The 6,900-nt window shown below is 32.4% G+C and overlaps 1 non-coding gene across 1 annotated transcript; it reads left to right on the forward strand.

Moving 5' to 3' along the window:
• Positions 1-2,368: 2,368 nt before the first annotated feature.
• On the forward strand, positions 2,369-2,475 carry LOC111824834. Its single transcript, XR_002827908.1, has one exon. It is a non-coding gene; the product is annotated as a U6 spliceosomal RNA (small nuclear RNA).
• The last annotated feature ends 4,425 nt before the right edge of the window (positions 2,476-6,900 follow it).

Raw genomic sequence — 6,900 nt, forward strand, 5'->3', positions numbered from 1 at the left:
ACCCTGGCATGTGCCTGACCAGGAACAGAACCTCAGACCTCTTGATTCATGGGTGGACGCTCAACCACTGAACCACACTGACTGGGCTGGATTGATTTACTAATGGTAAACAAAATTAAATTAATACAAAATCTTGATATTATTTCATATTCCTTTTAATGTGTATCACAGAATTTCGCAAACATCATTCACTAAATAAATTATTGAATTGCTATACCTGAAGGCCATAAGAAGAGCAACTACATAGGAGATGATATTTTCATGGACATTTATCAGTCTTATAATAAAAAATTCATATGAGATCTGTTCTTTCTTGTAACTGCCTTTTGCAAATTACAATGAAATTTCCTGAGGCATTAAATATTTTAATTGTTTGTGACAAGTAGTCTTTGCAAAACATTTTGATGAACTAGAGCTCTTGAAAAAGACAACTCAGTAATCGAAACGTTCAGTTGGAAGACAGTGTTAACAGACTTATACAATCCTTTCACGTGTTATTCACTTGACTGAGGTCAGCTCACTGTGGTACAGCAGCTGAGACCAGAAAAAGAACAAAGGAGTTGAGGCAAAAGACAAGTACTTTCTAAAACAACAAAAAGCGATTTAGCTCAAGTTTTGATTATAGTACGGAGAGAATTACGGCAACATAAACTAGGTTTCTAAAGAAGAAAATTATGCTGAACCCAGCAACGGAGCATGTTTTCTTTATACTCAATACTAGCCTTCCTGTAATTCCATGCGTATTTTTCAGTAATAATCACAACATACATAGAGACATATGTTTACTTCTCCCCACCAAAAGTTACATCGTAAACACTTTTCCATTTTTCTACATGACCCTAATTCTGACAGTAGCCTGAGTAAGAGTTTATCAATTTAATTAATTATAAATTTCTTAATTATTCCCCTATCATTGGACCCTTAGATGAAAGTGTGTTCAATAATTAAATAACACTGAATTGTTGGCACAATCATTTCTTTTTTAAAACAATAATTAATTTTCAGAAATTAGATTATTTTGAAAAGGGATTGAATCCTAGAAAGAAATTAGACAAATATTTTGAAAAAAATCCTGCAATTTTCTTCCCAGAGGATTTATTGGATACATATTTTTGGTTGGTACGTATGGATTGTTATGGCTGAAAAGATAAGGCCACCCACAGAAAAGATTTGTTTTCACACTCCATCTGTTTGGTATGTACTGTGCAGATTAGAAAAAAGTTCTGACCCCAGTGAGACAGAATGTTTGGTAATACTTCTATCATATTTTTCAATTTCTCCACGAGTCACTCTCTCCAGATGCCTAAGAAGATTGTGAGCTTTGCAAAAACCTACCAGAAATGGAATCTACTTCATTAAAATGAATGAGAATTGATAAACACATTTCATTCATCATAAAAAAGCTCCTTAAATACCAAATAGTGTTTGGTATATAGCAAGTATAAGGAGACATAAGGCATGTGGCTAGGCTTACTATCTAATTTTTTGGGACAAAAGGAACATCTTGAATGACAATGTTGGCTTTTGTGTGTGAAAGACTGTTTCAGATACTATTGTATGAAACTTCAGTCTGCATAAAAATCTTTGTATTCATGGTGAAAGGTGGAAATGACTTAATGATAGACCCTTTATCTTCAATTCCACTTTATGTGTTGATTTAATTTTTCATATAAGCTTTATTCAAAATTTAACAACAAACAGTAATATATTTGAAAGGTACAATTTTACATTTTAGCCAATTCAATGATGACCCAAAACAATATCTTCATCAGTGCACTGAAGTTGTTTTTTATTATGCTTTCCTTTCCAAAATTAATAACACTATTTTTTCTATTACTGCCTTAGGAATTAAGCATGTGTCATCTTGGAATAGATATTATATTGCTATTTTTAGTATTATTAATATCATTATCTCATAATTTATTTTCAAAAGCTCTTAATGAGAAGTAGAACATATAAAAAATAAGCCCAATTATGCTAGCAATTAAGGGTCTATTTCATATTTTTGAGACTCCAAAAATAATTTTAATAGATGTTCACTCACTAAGCTTCCTTTAAAATTTGACATTTATAAATGTTTTTGACTTATTTTTCTACATGACTGTAAATGTCTTGGTGACAGAGTCTGTGAATTAAATGTCACTGTAAGAAATGCTGTGCCTAGCAAAGTGTCTTATAAACAGTAAGTGCTCAATAAATGATAGTTGATATAGTTATGGAATTAACTAACTTTTTTGAGCAGAATTTTTATGTAGCAGTTATCAACTTTGTCAATTTTATACTTCTTTGGTTTTCAGATCACTTTCTCTTTTATTGACCAATTGTTTTTAGACCAACAATTTCTGATTGCTTGTCAATAATTTGGTCAGTGCTCGCTTCGGCAGCACATATACTAAAATTGGAATGATACAGAGAATAGCAACATGGCCCCTGAGCAAGGATGACAGGCAAACTCCTGAAGCGTTCCATATTAAAATAATAATTATAATAATAATTTGGTCAGACTTAGAGAAGAAAGTCCATGAGTTTTTCTTCCACTCTATCACATTTTAAATAACGCATTTTATTTCAATATACAAATATGAATATCATGTTTTTTAGTAAAATAGTTCAGCCAGAAACCATTGGCTTCGATAGTGTAGAAATTCACTATGTTCCCTAGATAATACGAATCAGAATTGACTATTTTCATCATTACACATTAACACTTTTACCCTTCTGTAACATTTTCCATCTAGTTGGCTTTGAATTTAGTTTCTGCTTTTGTGGAATATTGGGAAATGGCATGATTTATAAAAGCTTAGTGATTTATCTTTATCCTATGTTTTCTAATGTGAATCATTTTTCAAGGTCTCATCTCATAGAAATATGAGATAGAAGTCTTAAGTGCTATAAAAATTTACACATATTCCTTAATTCACACAATTCTGAACTGAGTTTGTCATAATTCCTAAATATTAATATATTAATATTTCAATTCACTATTCTGTTTCTTCGCCCACCTGAATGCTTCTTTATTTCTTCAGTAATTACTCTTCATCTTGATTCCAGTCCTGGACATTTTATCTTGTAAGACCAAAGCCCTGGTCTGTTCTACTTCCTGTGAGAAATAATCTACCATTCTGTAAAACTTTCCATTTATAGCAATAATTTCTGAATGTGCTACTATTACTAGTTAACCTTAAATCTTATTTTCACTTCTGATAATAGAAAATCTCTAATGCAGAATGCTTGCCATTTCAGATTCATATTATCTAAAATAAAGTTATCATTTTCCCTCAAAGTTAAATTTTTGTTTTTTATTTTGGTGAATGCTGAAGGTGTTATGACAGTATTACAAATAAAAGCTGAAATTCATAGTTAACACATCCTTCTCTTGCAATCTCCAAGGAGTAAAATGCATTACTTCTTTTCCCATCTTACTGTCATTACTCTCATGGAGATCCCAATGAAAGCAGGACTGAATTGCTAGAAAACCTTACAACTAATCTTTTTAGACTGTGCCTTTTCTTTTCTTTAAATGAATTCAGTTCTCTGATGCCTGGTAAATAACTGGGGTGTGTTTTTCAAAGTATGTTTTAAAATGTGAGATAGTAGTGAAGAAAGTTTAAGGTTAACACATACATAAAGAAATCCCTGATATTTCAAAAGGATTATAACCAGGCTTAATTTTCTCATTTTAGGTCAAACATCTTTTGCATGTTTCTAACTCTATTTGTTAGCCTACATCCAACATCAATACACATACACATATAAGCACAGTCACACACACACACACACACACACACACACACACACACACACACACCGCTAAATAAATGTATCCAAGGATTACTTCTGTAAAAACTTTTTAGGTGTTTTCTTAATAGACAAATTTTGCAAACCACAGAGTCACAGCTCTGAAATGTAGTAAATGCTACATGATATAGATTGAACAATTGTGTATGAATGTAGTTTATATTTTTAGATTACGTGAACATGCAATTAGGAATCTAACACTATAACTAATAAAAGTATTTGAAGTTTATATAAAACTTTATGAGTATGCTTCAGAATTTAGCTTTTATTTCTTGAAAGAACAGACTAAACCTCTTCTACACCTAGGGAGATTTTTCTTTTGGGAAGAATACTGTGTTGTGCAACATATTGAAACACCTGTTTTCTACTTTATTTTCCAATATGAAATGGAAATCTGAATTATGACATCATAAAATTATAGACCTTGAGAAGTGAATGTCATGAATAGGTTTGATCACTTTAGATCCTAGCATATGATCACAGATATCTACACTATTTTGTTACTGATAAATGTTTTATAGAGACTTCCTAAAAGAAAAGTTATTGATTCTATTAAATTAAGTCCTTTTTTTATAATTACCCCAATGAAATCTTATTCAACAAATATTTTGTGCCTACCCTTTGACAAGTTATATGCTAGAGTGAGCACATTGAGAGAAACATGCTCATCCTGCCGTCAGGATGCTATCAGGCTAAAAGGGTAAAATAAATATAAACATAAATAATAGCATGTAAGAGCTGGAGTCTAGATGCAATGTATAACAGTGGGTTGATCAACTCTGATAGTGTTTATTGAAAATGCTTCAGAAGAAGTGAGATGCTTACACTAGATTTTGAGGAATTAGCAGTGATTGAGGTGAAAAAAGAAGGCATTATTTCAGGGAAAACTAGGGGGATCCCAAAATCAAATCTGCCTGAAATTATCAAGGAGAGATTCAGAATATTCTAAATTTGTTATGTTTAGGGCAAAGATTATATTTAGATGTTTAGCTAGGGAAGACATTGAAGAAATAAACCAAGGTGAAGCAATAAGCTTGGACTTTTATGCTATTTTGTGACTTTTAAACCAGAAACATTAAAGGATTTTTACTATGAGAACAGCAGTAGAAGATTTGTAATTTAGATTGTATTCTAACAAATTAGAGAAAACATTGTGAAAGTATGTTTGAAAGGGAGGTTAGAAGACTATACATAAACATAAACATTTTTAAGCATCCAGGGAAGAGAAAGAAGTAATGCAGATAATGTCTGAAGGGCTGAAAAGAAAGAATGCAAAGAGGACAGGAATAAACTGAGAACCAAGACCCATTGTGTCAACATGACTTAACCATTTATTCCAGGAAATTCTTTACTAGGAAGGTAATGCTGTAGACCAATAATTACTTTCACTGTTTGCAAAGTCCTTGCAAATAAATGTATTAGCAGTTTGCTCATCTGGGCAAACAGCCCTCTCATTAGGATAGCATCTGGCTCCCCTGGGCAAACATCCTGCTTCTCAGACACCAATTTGCTTTTTAAAACTCAAAAGTTTCCTATATTGAGTCCACCAATCTCTAAAGTATTACATCATGAATTTTGCCAAAATTCCAACCAATTCCTCATCTTGAAAAACTCACCTAACACCATTAGGACCCAGACTACAGAATATCTAAATACCTTTCCCTAACTTGCCTCTTCTGAGACACTACTGAGATTTTTCAAGGTGGAGTTCTCTCTTGCTGTAGTTAATTAGTAAGTAGCTAATGAAATTTATTAGTAAACCTAATAAATTCATTTTGGCTTAATAAAAATGTGTTTCTGGTTATCATTTTGGAAGAGTTGACATTGTGGGGACTTACTAATTTCTTGGATATTATGGGTAAAGGGAAAGGATGGAAAAAGGAAAGGATGAATTAATGGAAAAAGAAAAAAGAAGAGATTTTCTAGTTTAGGCAATAAAAGAGAACAATTTGAGGTTGATGTTTTGTGATGGTTAATTTTATGTCTTAACTTCACTAGGCCACAGTACCCACATATTTGATCAAACACCTGGATATTGCTGTTAAAGTATTTTTAGATGAGATTAACACTTTAATAGTAGACTTTTAATAAAGCTGATTGCCCTCCATAATAGGGGTGGCCCTCATCCAATCAGCTGAAGGCCTTAGTAGAAAACTTGCAGTTTCCCAGGGAGGAAGGAATGCTGCTAGCTGCTGGCCAGCTGCTTTTTGACTCCTACTGTAGCATCAACTCTGCCCTGGGTCTCTATCCTGCCACTTGTCAGATAATTGTGTGAGCTAATTCCTTGAAATAAATTAATCTCACCTTCTCTCTCCATAGATATAGATATCTGTATTGATATAGATATAGATATACTAGTAGGCAAGAATATAGATACACACATATGGATATGTAGGCATATAGAAATATATAATAGTACTTTCAAGCACTGCATTTGTTTTTACATATGGCATATAAGTATTAAAAGTAGCAAACTGATTCTATATTTTACATACTTTTAAAAATGTAATGTTTCTTTATTAAAGATAAATTGATAGACTATTATATTTATAATTCAGAAAAGACAATGTAGGTGAGTTGGAAGAATCTGTGTCAGTTTCTGATTTATCTCATTAGTATTCTTCACTTTATATATATATATATATATATTTAAATTAAATTTTTATTGCTCAGATTATTACATTAGTTACTCTTTTTTCCCACCATAACTCCCCTCCACCCAGTTCCCACCCCACCCACCGCCCTCACTCCCCACCAATAATCCATAGGTGCACGATTATTGTCCAATCTCTTCCCTCACCCCCCACATCCCTTCCCCCCGCTCCAAGAATAGTCAGTCCATTCCCATTCTATGTCCCTGATTCTATTACAATTACCAGTTCATACTGTTCATCAGATTATTTATTCACTTGATTTTTAGATTCACTTGTTGATAGATGTGTATTTGTTGTTTATAATTTGTATCTTTACCTTTTTCTTCTTCTTCCTCTTCTTAAAGGATACCTTTCAGCATTTCATATAATACTGGTTTGGTGGTGATGAACTCCTTTAGCTTTTTCTTATCTGTGAAGCTCTTTATCTGGCCTTCACTTCTGAATGATA

This window comes from Myotis lucifugus, unplaced genomic scaffold, assembly GCF_000147115.1.
Source record: "Myotis lucifugus unplaced genomic scaffold, Myoluc2.0 scaffold_8522, whole genome shotgun sequence".
Lineage (NCBI taxonomy): Eukaryota > Metazoa > Chordata > Mammalia > Chiroptera > Vespertilionidae > Myotis > Myotis lucifugus.